The 27,680-nt window shown below is 39.7% G+C and overlaps 1 long non-coding RNA gene across 1 annotated transcript in view; it reads right to left on the minus strand.

The window, feature by feature from the left end:
- LOC120405760 overlaps positions 1-27,680 on the minus strand; it is a 192,608-nt gene that overhangs the window by 9,446 nt on the left and 155,482 nt on the right. Inside the window, exon 3 of the long non-coding RNA XR_005598834.1 lies at positions 2,543-2,595. This is a non-coding gene — a long non-coding RNA (uncharacterized LOC120405760). The remainder of the gene's footprint in view (positions 1-2,542; positions 2,596-27,680) is intronic.

The following is a 27,680-nucleotide window of genomic DNA, read 5'->3' on the forward strand; positions in this document are numbered from 1 at the left end:
CAACCCGACACAGATGGTTGAACACGTACCTGACAAGATGGGTGAACATTCCAAGTTCTTTGTTGGTTGATATGGTAATATTACCGTTATTGGTAATATTGCTTTAGGTGCAGGAGAGGGTATGGGGGACTGGCTCTGGCAGGGGGCTGGGGCTTGGGGTACAGGAGGTGGTGTAGGGTGTGGACTGTGGGAGGGAGTTTGGGTGCAGGACCGGACTCCAGGCTGGGGCAAAGTGTTTGGGTGCGGGAGGAGGTATGGGGTGCTGGCTCCAGGAGGGGGTATGGGGTGCAGGAGGGGTTATGGGGTGTGGGCTCTGGGAGGGGGCTCAGGGCTGGGGCAGGGGCTTAGGGTGCAGGAAGGGGGCGGGCTCCAGGAGGCTGCAGGTTGGGAGGTGAAAGAGCTATTCAGAACCTGCCCATTGAAGGGGGCAACACTTACTTCAGATGGCCCAGGCCCCATGCCGCTCCTGGAAGGGGCCAACACGCCCCTGGTGGGGGGCATGGCTCTGCGTGCTGCCCCTCTCTGCAGGCTCCACCCCCGCAACTCCCATTGTCCACAGTTCCCTGTTTCTGGCCAATGGGAGCTGCAGGAGTGGTGCTTGCAGGCAGGAGAAGCGCACGGAGATCACTGCTCCCACCTTACCCCCAGGGCTGTGGGGGCATGCTGGCCATTCCAGGAGCAGTGTGGGGCTGGGGTAGGCAGGGAGCCTGCCTGAGCTGCAGCCCCACTGTGCCACCAGACAGTGCGATTGACAGGGAGCCGCACTTAGGGCTCACGGGCCTTGCAGTGAAGAACACTGCTCTATATGATGTGATAGGACACGACAAGCACAATGTATGGAGAGGGAGGAAGGAACCAGTGGGAAAAGGCTGCCTTGCAATGCTATTGTATCTGATTCCTTTCTGCAAAAAGTTACTGCCACTTCCTTTTGTACTGGCACACGTGATTTCAGAATTTTAAAAATACATGGTGTGTATTTTACCACAAATGGAATTGTTTCCTTTGCTGTTTTATTCTGTTGGCTCCTTTTGTAAATATTGCCTCAGTTACACTGATTATATTATCCTGAGAATGCCCTTCCTATTTCTAAACCAATGTTGAGAAGGAAAAATAAATCTCCTCTATCCAACTCCTTGTGAATTTGCAAGCTATTTAAGTTATATGTAAGAAACTGTAACTAAAATCAAACACATTAATTACAGGGATTAAATTGGGTTGTTTTAATTTTAGAGCAATATCCCGTCCTCATTCAGTGGTTGCAACTATTATTAGAGTATAATAATAATACTTAATAAGGATGGGTGAGCAGACCGATAATTGTAATACTTATTTTTGAGGCTCCTAATACTCAGCTGCTATTTACACACTTGAATCTGAATAACATCCAACATAAATATCAGCTTGAGTGACACGCTACATTTTTTTTCTCCTCTCTTTAATGGAAACCCCATCTATTTCCCTTTGTGTGACAGTTTTCATTTACTCAGCAGCAGAAGTTACACCCAGAATTGGAGTTAATTCTGTCCTTTTACTAATAAAGTAGACAGGCAGCTTTCTGTCTTGAAGATCCTGTAGATCTGGGTGATGTTTTGATTCTTCTTTTTGAAATGTCTTCATTTTGATTTTTTTTGTATTGGTATATATTATAATTTAAAAAGTTCAAATCACAATGAAAATATTTTTGTCAAAACAAAACATTTTGATCGATAAACAATTTTTTCCCCAGAATTTTATTTTTCAGGGAACTTTTGAAAAAAAATGTTTTCTGAATTGGAATGAAAACAAATTTTGAAATCTCAAAATTGTTCATGAAGCAGAATGTAGTTTATTCAGGTTTTTTGGCTTAGTGTGGGTTTTCGCCAAAATCATTCACTTTCAGTTAGATCCTACCCTTCATGTGGGATTCTCACAACACCAGTGTGGATGATGTGTGATTCTGGAGAACCGTATTTGAGGAGATGGCAACATACCAGCCAAATGTCCTGTAGAAGCTGCTGTCAGACCCTTAAGTGCCACTGACATTGAAGCAGTATGTCAGGAACAATTCAGTGGTCAAAGGGTTACAGGTCTCTTTGTGCTGCAACCTTTTCTTTCTGCAGATCCATCTTTCCTCAATTGGCACTGCAGCTTCTCTGCCAGCCAGACAACACTGCGTGTGATTAGCCATCAGCTGCAGTTCCTTCCCTAGGCCAGCAAGCATAAATGAGCCGTTCACTCTGGAGTATCTTTCAGGCCACCTGGTTATTCTCATTTGTCTGCTTCTTTTTCCCTGCTTACCTCTCCTGTTCCATGTTATAACAATACTTAAGCTTCTTCCTCCTGACTGTTCAGGACTGCCTTCTCCCACCATTGTCCCTGCTCATGAGACACATCAGCTTGGCATGACAAGAAGTATCCATGTGGAACTACTGATTGACTCTTTTTCCCTTCTAGCGCTCCCCCAATTTTTTTAAGAAGTCAGGAATGAAAGGGTTAAATACCATCAACTGTCACCATTTCGCTGTGCAGAACTGTCAGCATAATGCAGCCCTGAAAATATTACCTTTCCTTTTCAAATCTGTGTCCACTGCATTTTCGATGATGACATGACTCAATCTAAAAAACAAAACAAAAAGGTGACACAAGCAAGTTACAAAAGAAGTGTTTCTGGCTAGAAATACCAAGGTAAGGAATTGCGGCTTTATAGACAAAGCTGTGTGACTGATTAAGGCAGAGTATAAAAGTCAATGGGATTTGGGCTTCTAAATTCCTTAGGTGTTTTAGAAACATCTTCCCCCTTTGTTAAGTTTCAGTAAATATAGTCACTGTTTAATATCAGAGCCCCTGCTAGAAAAAGAGAATAGTTTTCAGTGTAGCATTATAAAGAAGTGTCTGACATATACTTTTGACTTCCACATGAAGGTTGTGAAAAAGTGAAAAAGGCCAGGATCTATTAATGAATGAATTTTTATACAAACACAATAACACTCAATCTCCATACGGTTTTATGGTTTCTCTCTGATTTTGTAAGATGTTATTTCCAGGGGAACAAGTCCTTGGAGATCTGCCAGCTGATCTTTAATTGTAGGATAATGTTTGGATTTCTAGCAAATAATCAAGTGCCTTGCAGCTATCAGCAAAGCTATATATGGGTATCTAGTTTTATATTTATTCATTGTCCCATCAAATCCATACACATGGAGCGGGGCATTCTGTGCATGAAGCGCTCCTGCATGTGGCATTATCCCCAACCTGTTCTCCTTGGAGGGGTCTTCATAAATCCAGGTCTATGCTGAGGATGGGGGTAGAGAGGAAGGCTGGCCATACTGGGGACAGAAGTCAGGGAGCTGAATTATTTTACAAGTATTCATGTTGATCTGAAATATAAAACGATAAGGTATTCCCGTTACAGCATGTATGTGTTGTAGAGTATGCAGAGCAGCGAAATATAAGCTTTGAAGACCTCCATGCTATGCTTGGTTCTACCACTGACTTTATCTTTAGCTTGGGCAAGTCATTTATTGTACAGGGCTGCTGTAGGACTTAATAGTGTGAACCAGCTTTGGCAACCTGATAAAAGCAATAAAAGAATTATACTGAGTAAATTCTCCTAACTGGAAATACATCATCAAAACATAGGGCTCTAGTCTCCATTTGGTTAAACTAGTTTTACCCCTTTGACCTGAATGAAGTCTCACAAACCAAAGTACACAAGTGATGTAAAACAGTTGAGATTCAGGCCCTACTCCAATCACTTATTTAATGGTGCCCATTATTACTGTGTTTTGAAAATGGTTGTGTGATGTGTAACTGTTTCCAATAAAACAATGGCCTTGTATTCAGTTAAACTACATATTTATATAATTTTTATTTACTGGGTTGTGAATTTAAATGGGTTATATATTGAGCTGAGTAAATTATTGATTTGTTTCAGTTTAGGGGCTGAACTTCCCCTCCCCCCCCCAATTTCTCTTTGGTTTAAGCTGAAATTGAAATTTTTCATTTTTTTTCTCTCTGCAAAATATGTGTTTGGATTAAACAAAGTGTTTTGTTCGATCCAAAAGAAAATTTTGTTCTTCATTTCATTTAGTTTTTGGGTGTGTGTTACCTTTTTTTTAATAGCTAAATTTTGAAACAAACATGTTTTTAAGTGAAAAGCGAAAACATTTTGAAATGGTCCAAGTTAGCTGTTTCAACTTTTTTGGAAAAATAATATTTGTTTTCATTTGAATCTATTAGTTGAATTTGACCTGAATTCATGGTTTTGGTGCCCCAGAAACTGCACTTTCAGCATATTTACTATTCACAGCTCTCTCCCTCTCTCTGTGCCTCTCTCTCATTCTCTCTCATGTGCGCGAGCACACTTCTTCCAGCTATAGTTATATAGAAGTATTCTGGGTATTCCCATATGTCCAGTATTAACTCTCAAGTTCTTATTTAATTAAAAATAAACGGGTATTTAGTTTTCAGCTTTTTTGGTGACTGCAGTCAAATTGGAAACATCATGCATATTGCTGTGTAGGATGCAGTCTATGAGAGAGTGGGTGTCGAATAATGAGTGGTGTGTGTCTTGTATCTGAGCAGACTATATACTATTAGTAATTGTCATTCCACTTGGCCTAATATCCATAACCTTTTCATCATTAAATATAGCGGGGGAGGGAAGGGGGAAGAGTGAGGAAAAAAATCTGTAAACAAAAACAGCTGTTTAAAAAATGATATGCCTGTCTGGATGACTAGCTATGCTACCTAAAGAAGCTGGCAGATATTGTTGAAATGTCAAAGGATATTCGATTTATATAGTGTCTTTCATTCAAAAGGTTTCCAAAATACTTTACAAACATAGGTCTGGATCCTGCAAACACTTACTCACATGCTGAACTTTAAGCATATTAGTAGTCTCTCTGCATTCACTGAGACCTTGTCTCCCTGGAGACTTAGTGTGTGGCAAGCCAGGGTGTGAATCTACAGCTTGCTATGCACTAACTGGCTATGGGGACCCTGTTATCATGCTCTAAAAGTTCCATAGTGTATTCTGACATAATGCTGTCAGATCAGGCCCTTAGAGGTGACTGCACTTTGGTGGTAGAAATAATGTGTCTCTAGTGTGTTGGGATGCTGTAGGATAAAAATCAGTATAGTCATGTAAGAAATTATTATTATTGCTCTAAATGGTCTAATGAAGTTCATTTAATTTTTGATGATTTGCCTGCACAGGACTTTCTTGCACTCCTGGAGAAATCCTTTGAAGTGGGATTTTGGAAAGCTAGGCCATGCACCTCTTCAATTGAGCTGTTTTTCCTTCTGGAGATATTTAAATAATGTGAGGGTGTTTCCTCTTAATGAGGTAATACCCTTATCCTGGGCTAAATAAACTTGAGGCCAAAGACCTATGTGTTTATTAGTCGAGGATGTCGTAATTAACAAATTTACCAGGAAACACCCTTGAGTTATTTACTGACATGCCTAATGATTATGGATTTTAGAAATGATTGGATGAAAAGTAATGTTTATTTTTCTAAATGTGGAAGTGGAGAGGCAGAAAATTTAGGGAAACCACGTTTATTGTGAGCATACCTGCATAGATGGTGCATTCTGAAGCAGCAGTGAAACCTGAGACTGATAGAGTGGTGCCCCATCATCATTTCCTGCCCTTAGGTAGTTTAGGACAGCAAATTGATTCCATGCATACAGGGATGTTGATGCCAAGTTTTAGTTTTGAATTAAATCCCATTTAAAGTAGTAGACTTCTTTTAAGGTATTATAGTTTTACTTCTGTATTGATATATTGATTTCTAGATAGTGTAGGTAGTATTTTAATGAGAAAAGAATCTCAACACTTACAATAGGTTAACTATAATAAATGAGAATTGGGGGCCTGATTGTTTATAGTTGATTCTGAGTAACAGGGAGGAATTGGTTGCAAATCTGAAGGCAATTTGCCTGGAAGTAATCATGAAATGATAGATTCCATGATTCTAAGGAAAGAAAGGGCTGGTCCACACTAAGAAGTGGGGTCGAACTAGGGTACACAAATTCAGCTACGTGAATAGCGTAGCTGAATTCGAACTACCCTAGTTCGAACTACTCACCCGTCCAGACGCCGCGGAATCGAAGTCCGCGGCTCCAAGGTCGACTCCGCCACCGCCTTTTGCAGTGGTGGAGTACCAGAGTCGACCTTGGCGCTTCCGGAGTTCGAACTATCGCGTCCAGATTACACGCGATAGTTCGAACTCCGAGAAGTCGAACTCACTGCGTCGACCCGGCTGGTAAGTGTAGACTAGCCCAAAGACATGATAACAGCAGCATAAGGCAATGGACTTTCACAGACTTAGAAAACAGGTAGGGAAGGTCCCATTGGAAGAAAATCTAACAGAAAAGGAATTCAGGAGTGCTGGCAGTTTCTCAGAGACAATATTAAAGGTACAACAGCGAACTATCTTGATGCAAAGGAAATTTAGGAACTATAGTAACAGGCAATATGGCTTCATCAGGAGCTCTTTAGTGACTTGAAAATCTAAAAGGAATCCTAAAAAAAGTGTAAAGTAGCGAAGAATCAGGCCCATTGACTTCAGTGAGACTACTCACAGGCTCAACAAATTAAGCACACACATAAGAGTTTGCAGGATGGAGTCTAAGTGAGACCAGAATGATGCCCATAAATTTCACTCAAATATAACCAAAAAAAAAATAAATCCCAGCACATGCCCTTTATGAGACAATCTTAGGACATGATCTTGTCAAAGAGAAGGGAATTCGTTGAACTGAGATGTTAACTAGGGTAAATCTGCACATGCATTCCTTACTCCAGCACTGAGATAGAAGCAAAGCATTTTCACAGATTAACTAGCTCCAGCTAGTCCTAACTTTTGCCAAATGACCATACCTGCTACTGCTGTTAAAATATGACATTGACTAATTGCTGTGCTGACAGCTTGCTCAAGTTGAATATACAATGTTAGGTTCCTGATGCAGGAACAAAAACGAAAATACCAAAGGGTAGCCATGTTATGCCTACAATTACCAGAATAAACATCTTAATAGGCATAGAGAACACAAACAGATGTTCTAATTGCTTGTCTGTGAGAAACTGATATTGACTAGTTCCACTCTAGCTTGACCTCTGCACCTCGGGAAGTTTCAGTCCCCAGGGGAATTTAAATGATTTATTGATTTGGGCACAATGAATATTGCAGAAACAGGTGTATTTCTAAAAGGTTAAATACATCCTTAGCTAGCGTAGCATAAATTCATGTTTGAAAGGAATCCACACTCCACTTTAATCAAAACAGAGATAGCTACAGCATTTACCACATTCCTAAACAAGAGGGAGGAAAGATGAGTTATGCAGAGGATGTGATATTGGGAAGCGTGGGGAAGGTGGAAACTTGGGAATAGTTTCTAGTAATTAAATCTTTCTCTCTTTATACTATAAAAAAGTTTCAAGTGATTTGGGCCAAAGGGGAGAAAAAAAAAACCCTGCAAAGAACTTTTATGTGGTGAGTACAAAACTTTCTGAAGATTCATTGAAGGTTTCAGCCAAGTGCACTATCAGAGGGCAGTGAGCCAAAAGCTAGATTGAGCTTCAGAAAAATAGCACATTATTAACCTTTCTGGAAAGTTAAACACAATTTCAGTTCAGGGGTTTTCATGATAAATCTCCAAACATAATAAGTAGTGAATGATAAGTGACTTCTCAAAATCAAATTAGATTAACAAATGCAATATATGTGGCTGTGATATGATGTCCGTGTTTTCTTCAACCTGAAAAACTGATCAAGGCAGATTTTTTTTATAAACATTATGCCCATTTTCATTTTTATCTGAGAATGTCAGCTTGAATTGTCCCTGGTAACAGTGATCTGAACCTGAAAACATTTACACGTGCTTAATTTTAATCACATAAGTAGTCCTATTTGATGTCATTACTCATGTGCTTACACTTATGCATTTGCCCAAATTTATGAAGGACTGAGGTGCAAATCTATAGACTGCATCATTGTGTGATCTACATATCGTTCCCATTTAAAATGATTTGGCTATGTGGAGTTAAAGCTTAACAAAAACATAATTTAGCAGACTTGAAAGCAATACATTAGTTTCACAATCATACCTTGTGTAATAAATACAGAGGACAGCTTGACCTCTTTTATATCATAGAATATCAGGAGGTCATCTAGTCCAACCTCTTGCTCAAAGCAGGACCAATCTCTAGACAGATTTTTGCCCCAGATCCCTAAATAGTCCCCTCAAGGATTGAACTCACAATCCTGGGTTTAGCAAGTCAATGCTCAAACCATTGAGCTATCCCCCCCAAACATGGCCCGATAGATATAACTGTGAATAGGTATTAACTTTGAAAACAAACCAAAGTTTGATTTTAGCAAAAGAAAATAAACAACAGAGTAAGTAACAAATAAAATAAGTTTCAAAAGTCCATTGAAAAGAAATGGAATACTAAATGGATAAAAAAATGCCCCCTCACCCCGCAAAAAAAAAAAAAAAAAAAAAAAGGAAAAATAACTGTAACCAATGTGATTATATTCCTAAAGTATGCCTCTGGACCCAATTCTGCTTTCAGTTGCACAGGTAAAATTTCCATTTCAGTGTGTTTAATTATTGCAATCTGGTGGTTTCAAATAAGAAAGTGGCAGAATGAAAGTAGAGTGGCAAGAGAGGAGAGCACCACGGAAGGATAATGAAAGAGAGAGAAGGAGAGAGTGACGAGAAGGGAAAAGTGGATAAGTAGAGGTATGGTAGGGATCTGTGGGAAGAGAGTTGACACAGATACACTTTGGCAGGTTGGATTAGGGGCTAAAATACATCTAGTGGAAGGTTCCAAGAAAAAAAAATCCTGGTGGTTGTTTCTTTGTGGGCAATAATCTGAATAATGAGGGCTAAGCGTGGTTCCCAATTTCATTAATTTGTTCTAAAGAGGATCGTCCAAATTAAGACTCTTTTCTACATAAGGGTATCTTGAAGTAAACCTAATAAGTAAAAATTTGGACACTAGTATGTTGGGGAAGGTTACAGACTTATTACCAAAGAAGGTTAATTTCTTCACAGTACCAGAGTATATGGGATAGGAATTAAAATAATCATTGATAACATCAATACTTTCCAGACTCTAGTACTTTACCTATGTAGAATCTTGCTGGAGTTTGGTAATTTATTTAAGATTTTATTTTGGTTTAGGCAGAGAATGGACAATAGTGTGTTTCACTTTTTGACATATCCTAGGCCAACCGTCATCCCTGAGAGTAAGATTAAATTCTTCATCCCATTTTTCTCTTCTGGATAGTGATTGGTTAGTATACAGGCATTTACTGAACCAAAGCTATCAAATACCCATCCCACCAGTCTGTAGCTACCTGGCCACAAAGTTAGAAACATGTCTTTTAATGGCAAATTTCTGTGTTCTGACTGAGGATGTATTTTATGCCTGAGCATAATATTATGTAAGATGGGAGATGCAGAGTCCAAATGTTAATATTTCTCTTTTACTAGGGACAGCAATGTGCTGCCAAAATTTTGACAAGAGACTCCTTCAAAAATGTCCTACTTCAGTCAGTGATATATTGTACACATGTGACATTCCCTGAGTAAAATACACTCCAGTCTCTGAAAACCCACACTGTCAGACTTGTCCCCCTCTGTCACTCTTTTCACCATCCATTTTGCAGCTACCTGTCAACATTTCATTCTCCCTTTTTACTGAGGGTCTCTGTTTCTCACAACAGAAGCAATAGTTGTAAATGGGTGGCCCTGAGATCTCTGCTGGCAGTAATGATGGCAGCCAATTCGTCCTGCAGTCTCTGGCTGAAAAGAGGTTACTGAGGTGGGCAAACCTCTCTTGACTTCTGGTGGTCTCCCAGTCTGGTATGCAGGGTGGGAGAGCAGATCTCCACAGGCTGGAGTGAGGGGTACTCCCCTGAGTGGTGAGAAGATCCGTGCTTCAAGTTTCCTTCTGGTATCAGCTCTTCAATCTGGCCTGGGGCTAGGCACACAGATAGTCCATGTCAGGGAGAGGGGTAGGCTACTGTAGTTATTGGGCTTCCACTGAGTGCAACAGCAGCTTGGCTCCACTTCCTCTTCTCTTCCTCCACATGCATTGCAGGAGCAGCTGGCATGTGAAATAGGAGAGGGTTTGTAGTACATGTTCCAAATGCATCTGGGCTTTCGCTACATTAGGACTCCTGCTGCTGCTGCTATAGTTAGTTCATTCTGCTGGGATTTCTTTTCTAAATTGACCTAGTGTATGCACCGTTCTAGAAGCACTGGTTGAGGACACAAGAGAGAGAGGTCTCCCTTAGCAACACCGTATTGTGTTTGAGGCAATAGTGGGCATATTCAGAGAAGGCTAAGCTTGCTTGGTGTGATAACGATAAGTGCAGAAGGAACATATGACATCAATTAACTGGCTATACCCCTAACTGTTTCCAGACCTTTACATGTCTGAAGGGTTGGGTTTTTTTTGGAAGAAGATCTATTCAGTGGAAATTATAATACATTTTCTGGTTACTAGCTGGACTCCATTGATATTGTGATGTTTTGGGGTTTCACACAGACCAGTAAGAGGTTGTATCACTGCCTGTCCTGTAACCTTGGGGGCTTCTGTGCTGTGCAGCTTTGGCTCGGAGCCCTGACAGCAGAGCACACTCACAGCAATGGCCTCCCCCTGGCTTCCAGCACCCTGTTTACTCCTTGCAGGGTGACACCAACAGCCCTTACAGTCTGAGTCTCCCCCAAACCATCTCCCCTGTATTATGCAGTCCCTCTCACTGGACCCTCATAGAAATGATCAGGTTTGCTGCTTCCAAAATGACAGAATACACACCACACCACCGTTTAATACCAAGCACTTGAGATGGTTTTGTAATAAATCAAAAATTAGTTTATTAACAAAGAACATAGATATATGTGATTACACGTAAGAGGGAAAGAGATAGGAAAGGTTACAAATAAAACAAACAAAACATAATTTTTAGTGACAAAAATGTGATTCTAGCCAGTTACTATCTTTGCCTAAGCAGTTTCCTTATTACATCAAGTTAGCAGCATCCCTAGTCCTCCAGACCAGGGGACCCAACTTTCATAGCTTGAAGGGTGCTGTACTTTTCAGTGATGGATGACAAAATGCCTTTTTGCCTCTTCTTATGTCTTCCCAAAGTTCATTGACTCTGTTTCAAGAGGCAGGAAGGCTTCCTGGGTGGGGGTGGGGGTGAAGTCTCCATCCTCCATTGAGATTATTAAATAGTCATTGTCCCCCACATGCTCACCTTGCATGTAAATGTGCTTTTCATTGTCTTTGGTCTCATTTTGCTTAATTTACATTAGAGACACAATCATGCTTGCAAAGCGACATTCTTTTGTCTAGGAAAAGCTGGGCTTAGACACTGTCTGCCAAACACATTTGAGAAACAGATTTCCAGCACACATCTATAATTCTTTATACACTGCCTGTATGTACAGCACACAATAATACTAATGACCAGTATGTTACCCGTTTGCATATGACACCTTACACACCTTTTAGATACAGATTATCACAACAGTAGGTTGGGGCAATGAGTATATCAGGCCTGATGAGAGATATGGTATAGGTCCTCTCTGCCAGTTGGCAGTGAAGGGCTCCACAGATACACATTTTCAATCTTAACTATGTCCTAATTAATCTTTTTGTTTACTAATAGAAGATAAGAGACTCCATGTGCTACAAGGTAAGTATCAGGATGAGGTGTCCATAGCGTAAAGATACTTCACAAAAAATATAAGAAAATAATGCTTGATGTAACTCTATCAACTCACTTAAAGCCAGTGGAGTTACATTTGGGATGACTTTTGCACAGTGTTTTTTTCTTTCTGACTACTTTCCTACCATCTTTTTTTTTCTCTCTTTTTATGTGTTAGGTTTAATTCTCTTTTCCTATGACAGTGGTGCTGAATGCTACTTGAATTCAATTTTCAGGTTGTTGTTTGGGGCTTGACATATTTTCTAATACCGTACTTTCTGGGTGAATTGTATTAGAACTGGAAGGCAGGTTTTTTTTTAAATAGTTATTGGAGGAACAAGTAAGGGGCATCTAGATTTCTATATATCTTTTATTACGGTCCATATGATATTATTCTCCCAAAGACTTTCAGAAAACGGCAGTTATTTAACAATTCTTACACTGCATATCCGCATCAGATATTTTGCATGTACTGTAAATACACTGCTTGTGCAAATATAGATATGTTGTGAAGAATGTGAAGAGTAAAACTATAAATAACAGGGTGGGGTGGAGGTGGATGGGGTGGGGGGAAGAGAGACCTAGTATTTATGGAAGAAGACTAGAAACCTCTGGAGAAAGGGAAGTTCTTAAATTAAAATGATATGTAAATCAATGTAATCACATTTGTAAAGATCTGACTCCAAAAACTCAGCCAAATAGCTTAGAACATTCTCATATTTCACAGCTCCAGTGTCATGGAAAGACTGTATTTAATGAATTTGACACTACAGCCATGAAATATGACTTTAAATAATATAAACCCAACCAGGAATAAATTCTTTGGGTGTTCTGCAAGAGGAATGGAGGGTAGCTTTTTAATCCTTAACAAGGCTCCTACAGTAATTTATTTATATTAAATGTAAAAGCTGTGTTAGTACAATCTGAAAGTTGCAGAGGGAAAATTAAAAATATTGAGGTAATGCAAATATTCACATGCCGGGGTTAACGCCACTATGTTGCACATGCTGTACACCCTACCCTCTACTCACAGAATATGAGTGACTCCCCTTGAAAGTCAATGGAAATTAATCATGAACTGCAGTCGGAGAATCAGGCATGAATGGCACACTAGGCAGCAGAACTGGCATGGTACTGTGTCTCTGGAGGGAGATAGATGTGGGTAGCATGTGTATGGGGTAGGCCATAAACCAAGTGTCTACCCCACACATGTCCTGAATGAATTAATGTAGGCCTGAGAGGCCAATTAATATACCTCGCAGCACCTGTAAGAGCAAGAAAGTCAAGCTTAAGAGATGATGAAGCCCAACTGGGTGGTGGATGCTGGGTAGTGATTATAAAGTCAGAAAGCTGAGAGTAGAAGGGACTGCCAAGGAGGAGAGAGAGTCTGCAATCACTCTTGGGATAGAAAGTTGGCGGAGCAGAAGCCCAGATGGGAGAATGACTAGAGGAGCTTGGGAGGCATAAAGCAACCACTGGGATAGAACAGCCTCTCATGGTATGCCCTGAACAAAGAGCAAGGTTTGGACTGCTGGGCGGAGAGAACTCTGAAAGGGGCGAATCAAAGTGTGATCTTGATGGAGAGCCAAGTTACAGGAAGGGAGACTACCACAGCAATGGCACGTCCATCAGGAGAGCAAGTCATATGGGGAGAGAGTCACTAAGCCACACCTGAATGCAAGGAGGCACTCCTGTGGTGAGTGAACCCCTTTACTCCAGGCCTGGTGCTGTACAGGGAAGGGCAGTCCATTCACTGTGGAGTGGCTGTGCTCTCCTTGTGCTGGTATTGCACCTGTCCCACATAAACTACTCATGGGAGCTCCCACAAAGGCAGAACACCTTTGCACTGTGAATTCTGGCATTAAATCACAATTTAGCCCAGTACTTTCTTCCTATGGCCAAGGTAGTCTGTACCTGAGTTACACCATGCAGTAGGTTTCTAAGCTGGTATTTTGCAAAACTGTCAATATTTTTAAGAACATTTTTGTCTACATAAGGGTGTCACTCGTTCAGAGCAGAATGTTTTTTTCTTGTGCATTAACTTCCTCTTAATTGGGGGAGCATAGTGTTACAACTAATTAGGTCACTGTCCTGATTAAGAGGAGAGGCTATGAAAGTTGACCAGGAACTGGTTCGGTTTCAATGCCTGGAGGGTGGAAGCAGTCTGAGGAGGACCTGCTGACAGTGGGCCTCTCCCCACTGGGTTTTGGAGAGCTGTGCTCCATGAGTTTCATCCTTGTACCAGTAGTACAAAAGAGGGCAGGGTTGTTGCCTATAGTTCAACTATCTCCTCACTCTTGAAATAATCTTTTCTGGGGTGGATGAATGAGACCAGTCTACATCTTATTTTGGAGCAATGAATCAAGGAAGCCTTTTGGGGCTTGAAAGAAACCCTAGACACGCAGAACAATTTGTTCCTGTGTAGTCATGCCAGACTAAGCACAGGATCTGCTTTTCTGGATCAGAACAATGGCCTATAATGTCAGTATTTTGCTTCCATCAGTGGCTTACCTCGTGTTGCATGGAGCTGATTTTGCATTTTTTTCCATACTTTATTTGAGTGGTGCGTGAAGAATTCCTAAGTGAAGCTTGTGATGATTACCTTATGGCATGAAGTATGAGATTTGATTAGCCTTATCTTACATGCATAATTACCAATGTTTTTATTGGTCATAAAGTTATTTAGTCCCTTTAAGATCAAATTTACAGATGCTGAGTGTAGAAGTGCATTCCAAAGGATGACTATTATTTTATTTGCACAGTCAGAGCTGTAACAGCTAATTAAATCCTTAAATTCATAAGGCCTGTATATGAACATATAAATAATTAAATACAAAAGCCCTGCACTATAAGGTTGCAAAGTCTGAACTGGAAAGATAGAAAATGCCAAAATTTAAGTTTCCAGTGTTGTTGTAGCCATGTAGGTCCCAGGATATGAGAGACACAAAGTGGGTGAGAGAATATATTTTTATTGGACCGACTTCTATTGGTGGAAGGGTCAAGCTTTCAAGTTACATAGAGCTCTTCCTCACGTCTAGAGACGGAAACCAGAGTGCCCAAGCTAAATATACGTGGGGACAGATTAAGCATAAGGGGTTCACACAAGTTGTAGGAGACCACTTATAATAAAGTGGGCAATTAAGATGTCTGCAGTAGTAGGACAATGGAGGTTTAGTAGGCAGCAGGGTGTGTTACAAGTTGTAATGTAATGGGACATAAAATAAGTGTCTGTTAAGTCCATGGTTTTTAGTGCCTAGCAGGGTTATGAATTTAAATTTCCAGGCTTGTCTTTGCTGGTTCAGCCTTAATTCTGACCCTTTATGCGTATGTATTATGATTAGTGTTGTTCCAAATGGGGTATTTTTATTTATTTGTTTTAAAAAATGAAGATTGTGTTTCTGTGATTATTTATTTAAAATTTTTAATAGATAATTTTGATTTAAAAAAATTCATATTGTTTTGGTGGGAAAAAAATCACTTTTAAAACTTTTTTAAACTACCCTCTTCTCTGCTTCCCTACCCATATTGGTAAAAGGTGGCAGAACAAAAAAGTGAAATCACATGGGGGAGAGGATCTAATTTTTTTAGTAGCATCCCTTCGCCTGGCACCTTTTCCCATGGAGGGAAAAATGGGGAATTAAGGAATAAGTGCAACAGAGGGAAAACTCACCTTCACTCATTTTTTACTATATTTCCACTGGGGGAAAAAAATCTAAGTTCTTCTGTGGTGTTTTCTGTGACTTGAGGAGAGGGAGGGGTAAAAAGTGAACAAAGGTGTTCATTTTAAAAGTAGCATTTTTCAACATTTAGCATTTAAAAAAATACTTTCCCTTTAAGTATTATACTTTCAGCATTGACACTTAAAGTTACACTTTTAAACACCTTTTTACTCTTTTTGTGTGTGGTGGAGGGCCAAGAGAAGTAAAAACTGAGAGACCGTAGGCTTTTTCTATCAATTTACGTTCCCTACAGGTTGTTTTCTGAGGGGTTCGCATAAAACAAGGATCTCTGATACCATGTGGCTCGTGACCAGTCACAATTATTTTAAACAAAACTATGTTTAATTAACTTAGAAAATAGATAATAAAAATGAAATCAAAGATGACTTGTGTAATTTGTATATAGACTAAAGTTTCAGTAATCATTTCATAAGAGTGGATATGCTGGTCAGAAAAATTCCACCAAAATATTTTTCACTGGAACTTGCCAGTTTGTGGAACTTGAAACATAAGTGGAGATGGGTCAGTTCTGATGAAATCCAAATAGTATTCCAATGGAACCCTGCTTGCCAGTCAGCTTTCTGATGCAAACTTGCCTGGTTTCCTGGCACCTCTTTGCCAGCCTTCCTGGTGGGCTGATGAGGAGTCAAAATGCTTCGATGCTTGTGACTCCTCAGCAGCCCCAGCTCCTAAGGCTTCAACAGTCTCTTCCTCTGGGGTGGCCCACCAGGCAGGCTTCCTGGAAGTCAGACTCCAGGGTTTCTGGGGTTCATGGCTCCAGGGCAACCTGCCATTGGAATGTCTTGGCATGGGGTACCCTAGGGTTTTCAGGGACCATGGACTACTCCAGAGCCAGAGCTCTCTTCCCTTTTGCAGTTACTTTCAAACTGCTGTAATTTTGTTCCAGAACAAAACTAAATTTCAAAATATTGAAATCCTCTGTGAAATAGAATGATCTTTCTCCACACAGCTCTAATCACAAAGCTATCTTCAAAAGGAAAAGACCAACGGATTTACTTTAAAATGCTAAGAAGGTTTAAGGGATTCTTAGGTGACAAAGACTTGCAAAAAAAATCACAAAAACTTTTTCACCCAATTCTAGTACAAGCCATATCCTCTTTGCCTTACACATACAACCAGTCTTGCTGACTTGTGTGCAGGATTTAACCCTATATACCACACTTTGTGTGTGTGTGTGTGTGTGTATACACACACATACACTCCTCTATATCTTTGTCTTGAGAAATAAAAAGCTGTTAACCAGATGGAGAGGGATATAATAAAACAAGGCAGACTCACATCTTTTACTTTTGACCAGGGATGTCTTCAAAGACAAGTTAAAACAAGGAAACTGACCTAATAACTATTTAACCACTAAGCAAATTTGTCTAGAAAATATCCAGATAGATAAGCAAGTTTCACCACAATTTCTGTGTTGCTATGAAAAGAGCGAGCCTGGGGGAAGGAGAGGAAGAGCAAGCAAAATATGAAAAGTACTAAAAGATATTTAACTTAGACTCTTCAAAGCTATAGTATTGCTCCTCCTCCCTCACATTCCTGAAAGTCTTTCAGAAAGTAAAGTGGATCGAGCACTGGAATGTGCCTGCCTGGATATCAGCAATCTTTATTATAAGACACTACAAATTCATTTCAAAATAATTTTCATCCGGCCAACCAGCTGTGGCTACTCAAGACAGATTAACCAGAAACTGATTGATTTCAGCCCCCATTCAGCAATGCCAACTAAATGCCATAATTATACAGGATGCCTGCACAGATAATGTCAACCGTGTACTTAGTGATATTCCTAGATAAGTCCAACTGTCAGATCTCTGGGCCGAGCTTTTCAAATGTACAAGTGCAGTGTAATTGAGGAGAGGCAGGCAGGAAGAACGATGCACCATTTGAGCCGGTGGTATGTTAGATAGCATTGACTAATACAAACAAACACATTCTATGCAGTGCAAGTGTTTTGGTTCTCAACCCCTCGAATGGCAGTGGCTTCTTTGTCATCTGTACATGTAATACTTGTTCGCAGTCATCATCTGTGCTTCAAGTATGCCTGATATTATCCACCTGGCAGTTTGCATGGCACATAACTGATGTTATGATATGTATCCAAAATTAAAAAAACAACAACCAAAAAAACCAGTTCTTGTCATTCTTCATCCTTCCAAATCAGGCAGATTTGTTTAATAAGCATACTGCTTGATTTCCTTTGTGATTTTTACACCAGGAGCACACAAATAAAGGTCTGCTACTAACACAGGGGGAAAGTTTCAGTCTCTATTATATCTTTTAAATCAGAGAATCATCCTGATTTAAAGGTTGATTTCGATTGTCCCTCTGCTGTAAAAATCATAATTGGTTTAATGTCAAAAAGCATTGTTGATACTGTAATCTAATCTTTCTACCTTTTAAAAACAGATTATTGTTGTTATAGCTCCATTCTGCTAGGCATTATACGCACACAGTAAATGATACTCTCCGCTCCACAGAGCTGACAATCTAAAAGACAGGATGTGATCAGCACTTGGCAGGATTGAGCCTGTGTCCTACTGGTTTTAAATACAGTATCTGCCAATTAGCTTTAAGGGGGAAATAAACAAACAATCCCCCCTCACAGCACCATAAAGACATTTTCTGCTTTCTCCCAAACGTGGAATCTTCCCCCCAAATGGTGTGCAGATTCAGTTCTAGATCCATGACAGGCTTACATCATGGGTCATCAGCATGGCTGGCTAAAAATGGGGAATTAAGGCTTCTGCAAAGAGGAAATTCCCAGGTTTGCAAGGGGATTCAGAAGAGTTGCTTCTAGCCCTGTGAGGCTCTGAAAGTCAGATATTAAAATCATGACACGATGTACAGAAAATATATCAAGTCAAGTAATTTCTAGATGTTTCTGACATGTTATCTATATTTTTTCCTCAAAGGCTTAGATTGCCAGACTCAGGGTATTCACCACTTGTGAATAATGTGACCATATGAGGATCATACTTCCTATCCCCATCTGCGGTTGTTTAGCCTGTCTTGCTGATGCACAAAAGTACCATCTAGACAACAAGAATGAGTTCACATTCTGAGGAATAAAGTGTTCTAATTATAAGACATACACAACATGGACATCCAAACTTCTTTCAAGTTTTCTTCCAGCAAAAATAACAGGAACAAGAGGGCAGAGATAAAGGAAGGAGAGTTTTAAGTAAGTACTGCCAGACTTTCTGCCTTTTTAACTTTCCTTTAACCACAATCTTTTAATTTCCTGGCTTTGAAATATTTGTTTAAAAAAATAACTTTAACTTTCTTGACATTAAAATATTATTTTTTTATTTTAACTACAGTGTTGTGATAATGTAGTTTTAAATGGAGAGATATCTAGGTATAACCTTAATCTTTCATAATGGTTTGAATGAACAGTGAACTCACTTTTGCATTAACATGAAGAAGAAGAAGAAGAAGAAATCAAGCATGCTTTGATTTGAAATTTGCCTCTGAAATCAGTAATTACCTGGTATATTGATCACACGAAAAGGCTAAGAAAATTCATATGAATCAATAATTCCCAATACAGTGGTATTTATTCTTGAACTCCCCACATAGGAGAACTCACATTGGGCTCTGCATGACATAGAAGGCTAAGAAGAAAGGCTCAAGTTATTCCATGCATGGAAGGTTCAAGTTATTCTGTGTCGTCTTGGGAAATAGGAGCATCATTGACTTGAGCATGTATAATTTCTAGCCACATTTTAAAGCATGAAAAGGTTTCTGCTGGATTGCCGTAGCGTAAAACGAGTCACTTGAGATACTATGATTTCTTGTGTCTGAACAGAATCTACAAACTCTGCAATTTACTGCTTCCTGAAGCAGTCTGACATAGTCCCTGGTAGGGGGGGGAAATGTTAAACAGAGAACTTTGTTCCCCTTCAGGAATTACCGTATATTGATATTGCAGATGCTGAGTTGACTCATTGTGTTTTTCCCGACAGTACTTGGCTACAGCTCCATTTAAGAGTTAACATAAGAGCACTATCATCTCATTTTCCCCTTAAACCTAGGCATTCTGGGCTGTGCCAGTCACTGAAATGCAGTTGTTACCTTTTAAAGCTGATATGGTAGTGGTATTTAAACAGCTCTTCATATTAACCAAATACTGCCTCATAACTTCCCAGCTATCACTATTTCACCCCTCCCCCAAATTCCCAGACTGAATTTCAAGTGCAATCTATGTAAAATGTAAATATTGAAATATAGGCTATGGGGAGTAAATACTATGCTGTTATTCACTGGAATAACTGTTATTCTCTGCTTGTTTCAAAAACCACAAGAGTGTAACTTAAGTGGCACTCTCCAAAGAGCAAATTCTGCATGTGTCTACTCCTACGTCCTCTTATTATTTAAGGGCTAGTTTGTAGTCCTGAATAGGGGAAAGAGCTGACCTGTACACATTAGGAAAGAGCACCAGAAAGATTATGCCTTACTTAGAATGGAGCAGATTGCTCCCCCGGTATACCTCCCCTCTCTTCCCCACATTCCTCTCCCACAGCTTTCAGACTCCTGTTCCCTGGCATGGCAGTAGGAAAGCAGAAGTGAGCAGTCCCTGTACTCCCTGGAGTTCATAGAATATGGGGACTGCTATGTTGCTCTTTTTATGAAGGCAATGAGAAACTGTGTTTGCCAACTCAATTACTTTTATTTAAACATTCCATAGCACACCAATGAGAGTCTGCTGTAAGCCTCAGCCTGCCACAGTTTGTTCCATGCCTGCATTTAAGAACAAAATGTACGGTGGCCTGTGGTCTCTGCAGCTTCACTTACCTTCTGTACACAATGATACCCACTCTACCCAGCTGATCTTGCAAAGTCATACAAGATGGGGGAGCCCCTTGTGTGCCCCTGCAGGCAATGCAGGTCTCCTCATGTTTGAGCCCAAAGCATTTAGGGAACAACGAAGATTTGACCCAGAACTGAAACCCAATCATGCAGAATAATAATATTCCCATAGGTTTCTCATTTGCCTCTGCACTTCCACCTCTGATCCTGGCCAAATGAGGAATTACTAAAATGTGACTGAGGATCTCCTCAGTTTAGCAGTCAGCTATGCAGTGTCATGATTACGCCGGTTCAGGAAGAAAGGGTACTTCTAAGGCCCTGGCTTTTGAGGAATGTTTCCAAATGAATTAAGCATTTCAATTAGCTGAGGCTGCACACTGCTCTTTATCCATGGCAAAACTCACTTGGGTACCAATGGGGAATGCATTAATGCATATAATACATATTCCAAAATTTTTACGTTTTGGGATTATTTTCTAAATTTGAATTGTATGTTTTCTAGAAATCAACAGTTTTGCTCTTCCTTTAAATCACATTTTTATTTATGCACAGGACAACTGCGAAGCAACAAAAAGAATTAATTTACACATAACACATAGTAAACCCGTGGAACTCATTGCTACAAGACATCATTGAAGCCAAGTGTAGAAGATTCAGCAAAAGGATTCAGAAGAATATCTACAGGTATATTAGACCAAGACAGGATACAGCATTTTTAGTAAAAATATAAACGCTCATGCTTAAGTACATTCCACACCATTAAATGATGGGGGTAGTCAGTAGAAAGCAATGGGCAGAGAACTCCATAATTGTACATTGCTGGGTTTGTTGCCCCATCCTCTGAAACATCTGATAATGGCCCAACCATTGTCCGAGATACAATACTGGGGTGGATGGGTCACTGGGAATAATCTGGTATGATAATTCCGATACATTAAAACATATAACTCTCACTGGTTTAATGAAATGGTATTATTGGTTTATGTCCTGACATGGTTCAGCGTAGGAGACTAGAAAATATGTATCATATATACAATATGCCCGTCTACAGAGTTAATGTGACTTTGAATAGTGAGAAGAAATTAGATACTGGATGAATTGTGGGAAAAATATTCAAACATATTTCAATAGCTGAATCATAAATTGAACCATCCATGTTTGTGCCCTTTTTTGTTTGCTTCTCCTTGACCATTCTTTAAACTTGTTTCTATTCAGGCACAAATTACTGTATTCACAGTGCAAGTGCTCATCTCAGGTCTAGTCAGGAAAAAAAGAAACCATAACATGTGACTTAGGCGATTAATCAGGTTGCTTGAATTGTGCATAGCAAATACTAGTAAGAGCGTTTCCTCTAAATAGTTTGTGAATAGTCCACGGGTTTATAAAAATATTTGTTAAAATGATAAATAATTCAGGAAATGTGTCCGTTTCCCAGTTTGCAAATGGAAAAAAGGGCCAGAGCCAATGAATAAATAGTTTGCAATGAAGAGTTTTACTAGCGCACAAGAAATTATTGTTGGTTTGGATTTATGTGTATTGCAGTAGCTCCTAGAGGCTGCATGCAGAGATCAAGGCCCTAGTGTGCTAGGCCATGTAAATACATGTAATAAAGACAGTCCTTGCCCCCAAAGACCCTACAATCTTAGCATGATGAGAGACAAAAAGTGGACTCAACATACAGATGTGGAATGGGGGTGGGGAAGGTAAACTAATAGTGAAACAATCATGTCTAGTATAATGAGCAGAAGTCATAGTATGTATAACATGCAGCTTGAAGGCAAAATGTAAAGCTGTGATGCTCATTTTGCAGCTGTGTGGGCTGTTTACCATCTAGAGCTGTCCTCTTAATCCTCTAATTGATTACTTTATTCAGCATTCTCTCACAGAAGTGCGAAGATGATTTCATTCTATTGACAGCACTGCCACAATTCAACACAAGCAAATAACCTTTGCCTTTCATTTTGCAGAGTTCATCTGGCTGACAGAAAATGGCCCTGACATGCAAGTGTTATATTTCCAGAATGAAAGAGGCTATCTCTAGAGCTAGGGGTTTTCATTTCCCTTCATAAATAAAGGAAATATCTTAATCATTAATGCTATGTTTTATGGGCATTTGATATAAAAATTCCATTGGAAATAGCTTCCTGGCTAATGACTAAGAAAGTAAAAATACCCTTGCAAAACAGCTATGAAATTCACCAAAACGCATACAGAGATATTATAGGTAAACTCTAGCCAACACTCGTGTGTGTGTGTCTAAAATACCTGCTGGTCTATACATCACAATTCCCTATAAAATTGGGTTACTGTGAGCATTTTCATTTCCTTTATAGTACATGAGAAAGATGGTACTTATGAGAATTCCAGTCCTTAAAATGGTAGTTGGCATAATATATAATTAAGTCAGTGATATTTTTTCTTTTGGATCGAGCAAACTGCAGATGGTCATTGGGCATTACTGTGGTATGCAGGAGTAACTGGTAGTTCTTGGCCACATCTAATTTTAACAACGGGGCATTCTTATGGATATATTGTGCCTGGACCATGTTTGGGTGCCCTGGAGGTGCAACAAACCTGTCCCTCTCTTGTGCCCCTATGCAGGGACCAGGAACAATTGCAGTCCCTGCATTCTCATGACTGTTCCAGCCTACTACTGCTTTGGGTGCTGACCACCGTGAAGAGGACAGGGATGTGCAGAGAGTAGAGGAAGCCCAATGCGTGGGTTCACTCTTGCACTTCCTCTGCACCCTGGGGAACTCTGGGAGGAACTGGGCTTTCCAAAGCTCCCCCTAGGATGTGGTGGCTCTGCACCACAGTCCTGTGCCTTAAAGGCACAATCAAGTCCATAATGTAAAATACAAGGTGGTAAACTCTGAGCCTTTAGTTCTGTACATATGGTTTCCATAGAGGGTTTTTTTTTTTTTTTACCACAGTCTTTCTTCACTGCTTCTGCCAGAGGTATTCACTAGAGACTACACTGCTGCTGTTTTCATTGTCCTCCTTCAGGGAAAGCTGCATGCTGGCTTTTCCATGCCAGGGTCTAATTTGATGTGAAGAAGCACCATCGTGCTTTGGAAAGAAAATAGAGCTGCTGAATTCATAGTTTATTAAATATGGGTCACAGAAAACAAATCTAATGACAAAGCCTTTATGTGCTTGTCCTTTGAATGCTTAGGAGAGAGGTGGGGGTCATGTGGTCTCTACTCCCACCTCTCTGCAAAACAAAACCACACATTTTGAAGCATCACTTACCCTATTGCTGTGCATGCTGCAAATTGAGTGATGGGAAAAGAGGAGAGAGAAGCATAGCACACCCTCACCACCTTCAGCCAATGTTACTCGGCACTCAAAACTAGCTGCACTTTCCCAGGAGCCTAACTGGCCACAAAGGATTATAGGATATTGTATGATGGCAAGTAATTACAGTTACTTTTTGAGTGCCATGTGGAAAAAGGTTGGCAACCACTGCTCTGACTACTTGTACTCACTCTGTTAATGGTCATATTTGGTTAAATTAACTCCTGATGTAATGCCACTGAATAATCCAGGGATTAATTTGGCCAATCATTCAGTGAGTTGGACTGACCTGGGATGGTGGTCCCATTAATGTAGGAGAATGAAGGACTCACTAAATTGTGAGGAGAAATGCCTTTTTGGGGAGGTTGCTTGGCAGAAGATCGAATATCTTGAGAGTGGGGGATCCTTGGGGTTGGGTGGAGTTGAGGTCTAAGATATCCTTTGTTTTGTTTTCTTTGTGAGGAAGTGTTAGGATAGATTTGGAAACTGAGTGAGTGCTTGTACTTTAGCTAGTGTTTACAGCTTTCCCTAGGAATTCTAATCTGGGTGTTGTGCTGTGACAGCTCAGACTTTTCATTGGCCCTGGTTGGCAGGGCGTGGACTCCTGGATCCCTGCGAGAGTCGGCAGGAGAAGACTTGGTGCAAGGTTTAAAATGTAGTTGGAATATTTAGGCCAGATCTTGTGTAAACTGTGGCACTTGGGGTGAGGGTAGAACAAATGCTTTAAATCACCTTTGCTGTCTCCCAAGCATAGAGCAGGGGTCTCTGGACACTAGTCTGGTCCCTTTGGGTAATGTAAAGCAACCACGAGGTGCTGGTGGACAAGCAATTGCTTGCTGGAATTGATATTATTGAGTTACAACCAATTAGACTCTTCCTATAATGCTTCATCATTTTACTTGTCAACATTTACTTGTCAACAATTAATTTCATGCTATTAGAATAAAGGGGTGAAACACTGAGTGAGAACAAAAGCCTCTCAATTCCACAGCAAACCTTACAATGATTCTGTACAGGAATGGGATTGCTGATATGTTTCATTGATGAACCAGGATTCAGTATTTGTACATCAAAGTGTAACATCATGGTGTGCCATTGATGCTGATTTTGGGATACAAGTTGGAAAGGAAACAAAGAAACATTATTGGTTTAAGGTGCTGTGGTTTCCTAGTGTACATGCAGTGCCAGTTGGTGCCAGGAATAGTAGAAGACCTTTCATTGGCATTAAGCATGTAATGATTTAATGATCCTGTTGTGCTGAATCAGCCAAAAAAACCACTGAGTAAATGTTGCAAAAAACCACACCGACTTCCGATAAGTGTTTGTTTATTTGACTTCAGTTCTTTTATGAGTTATGATAAATCTTTATTCTCAGATTATATATGAGTACATAATTATCACAATTCCAGTAGAACAGACATCTCTTTATGTTCTGGAGAGACTTGGTGTGTGTGTGTGTGTGTGTGTGTAGTAAATGATGATTCATTTTCATGTGTTCCCTCAAGAATTCTCAAAAGCTTAAGGACTTTTTCCCCCAGAGCGTTCTCACACTGAGAATTTATTTCACAAATTTATAGCTCTCTTTTTAGCTGTTGCACTATGGACTGTACTACTCAGGAGAGGGTTAACAACCATAACTACAAGAGAAATTATTCTTTGTACTTAGCCTTAGGGGAGACAGTGTGTTTATTGGTTGGAGGGGATTGGAATGTTTGGGATGTATTTCTACTCCTGATACTAACTCAAAGAAGGACAAAGTATTATTTTTACTTTTCACATGTCATATGTCTGAATAATATTGCATCTTTGAAGGACAGATCATATTAATCCATGTTTAGCCGGGAAGAAATGTGGTCTAATTGTTTAAGCACGGCAATGGAGATAGAAGACTTTCATCTTATTTGTGATTTTGCCAATGATTTCTTGCAAATGACCTGCAAGTCACTTAACCTCTCTGTTCTTCAGTTTCCCTACTGGAAAATGCATAGAATAATGCTTACCTGCATCACAAAGGTTCTACTTATTGATGCCAATAATGTACTTTGAGTTCTTTGATTGAAAGGCTTTATATGAGCTTAAGATATTGTTGTTATAATAAGCTTTCTGCAATGACATACACTATATAGAAATTAAAGTGTACTATACAACTATATTTTGGATGATCTCTAAGTAAAGTAGAACACCTGTTTTGAGATAGCTCAAATATATTGTGGGTTCCAAAGGCCTAATAAATGAGCTATCAATAATACAGCCATTATTAGACCTTTCTTTCTTCACTGGCTTTAGTACTCTACTGTATTTTATTTCCAAAAAATATATTGTTTAGCAAGGCTGCAAGATATTTTCTGACATAAAATACAGGTCCCTCATTTTTCAAACTGTGGTGCCTAAAGTTAGGCTCCTAAATTCATATTTAGTCACCTTAATAAAAGAACAGACCCAGTCCAGGGTTGACCCCTGCATGCACAAAATATGCATGATTCACATTAACTGTATACACAATTATCTGATGGATGTCTGTATGAATGGAGAGTTTTGTGTATTTTGAGTGCACAACTGCATTTTGTGTGCATGCTTGTTGTGGCAACATGCTTGTCGTTTGTGCATACAGACCTCTTTGGACCCAGAGTATTGAAAGCTCAGAAAACTCCCTGGATCCCAGTCCATTTAAGGGAACATTTCTCAATATTCATTGTCACCAGTAGTCGATCTTTTAACATTACAAACCATATGGTGATTTCTCTTCGAAGAAAGTTAAAAATGATTGTTGCTATCTAAAATAAACAGTCTGTGGGCCAGATTCTTGGTTCAGTACCATAGTCTTTGTATAACTCTTGCATGAAGGAATTCCTCAGTCATGTAGAACCAAGATAGTCAGGTATATACCAACCTCTGTTATGGTGTCCAACTTAGAAGGTTTGTCTAGTGCATGTCTGGGGGAAGAGGGTATAGGTAGATCATTGCTACACTCTGGCAATTCTCAGCTTCTGAAACAGCCTTGGGGTGGGGTGGGAATATTGCAACCAGGTGTGACTTAGAAATGTTGTGAGGCTGTCTTTGTTGCTGTGGGCTAAACTGGTTTCCAGGTAGCCTCAGGATGAAATGAAAAGTGGTGTAATGCTATCTTTGTCAACCACTCGAGTCCTGCACCAACTTAGTCAACTTGCACTTAGTCAAACGGGAAGATCAGGGCCTGAATGTTTTATGGGATAAATTCAAAAAAGAATGACAATATCTAGCTAAATGATCTGGAAAGTAAATACCCTTGCTTACCAGTAAAACAAATGTTCATTTTGTAAATGAAGACTTAGTGATGTGCTAAAAGTAAGAATTATTGCTTGACAGGATTAAAGTGAGAACGGAACTTGGGTGGTATATTCCACCTGGATCTGTGAGATCCTTGAGGCTATTGACAAAGATTTCTTGACTTGAAGTTATAAACTTTTTTGGGGATGTGCCCAGCACTTGGATAATCAAGTATGACTATGATTATTAGTATTTGGTGAAGATAGAAGAGTCAGATAAACTAAAGGGAGATAAATATCCCATATAGATAGATTTCTTTTTCAATGGAAGTGAAATGAAGCGCTTGGTTTATTTCTTATTGCTATGTATTTTGCAACTGTCCATGTGTCTTTAGAGAGAAACTTTCATAATGTACACATGTATAAATTTCTGGCACTGCAGTTCTCACTCCCATGCCAATCCATTACCATCCCCTAATCTAGAATTTCCCAAGAAAGGTATGAGATTGCAGAAAAGTTGCAAACACAGCAATACAGTTAGACACCGCAATCTAGCAATACATTAATAGAAGTCCTAATGAAGAACACAAAAAACCAGAAAGTCATGTTACCCACTAGACATGTTACCCACAAGAAATTAAAAATTCTACAATGTTAGCATATTATACACCTTGTACACCTCCTTGCTCCCATGTGTTGTGATACCTAAACTTACTGGAGAATATTAGAATGTAATTACACTGTACAAATTTGGGAAAACTTTCCCTCACTTGTAAAGCATAGATACTTTGTTAATATTGACATTCAGTTGCAATTTAAATTCTACAGAGAAAGTTATTGCAGAACCTACCCAGGAAGGTTAAAACTTCCCTTGAAAG

The sequence above is a fragment of the Mauremys reevesii genome, linkage group 5, assembly GCF_016161935.1.
Source record: "Mauremys reevesii isolate NIE-2019 linkage group 5, ASM1616193v1, whole genome shotgun sequence".
In the NCBI taxonomy this organism is placed as follows: domain Eukaryota; kingdom Metazoa; phylum Chordata; order Testudines; family Geoemydidae; genus Mauremys; species Mauremys reevesii.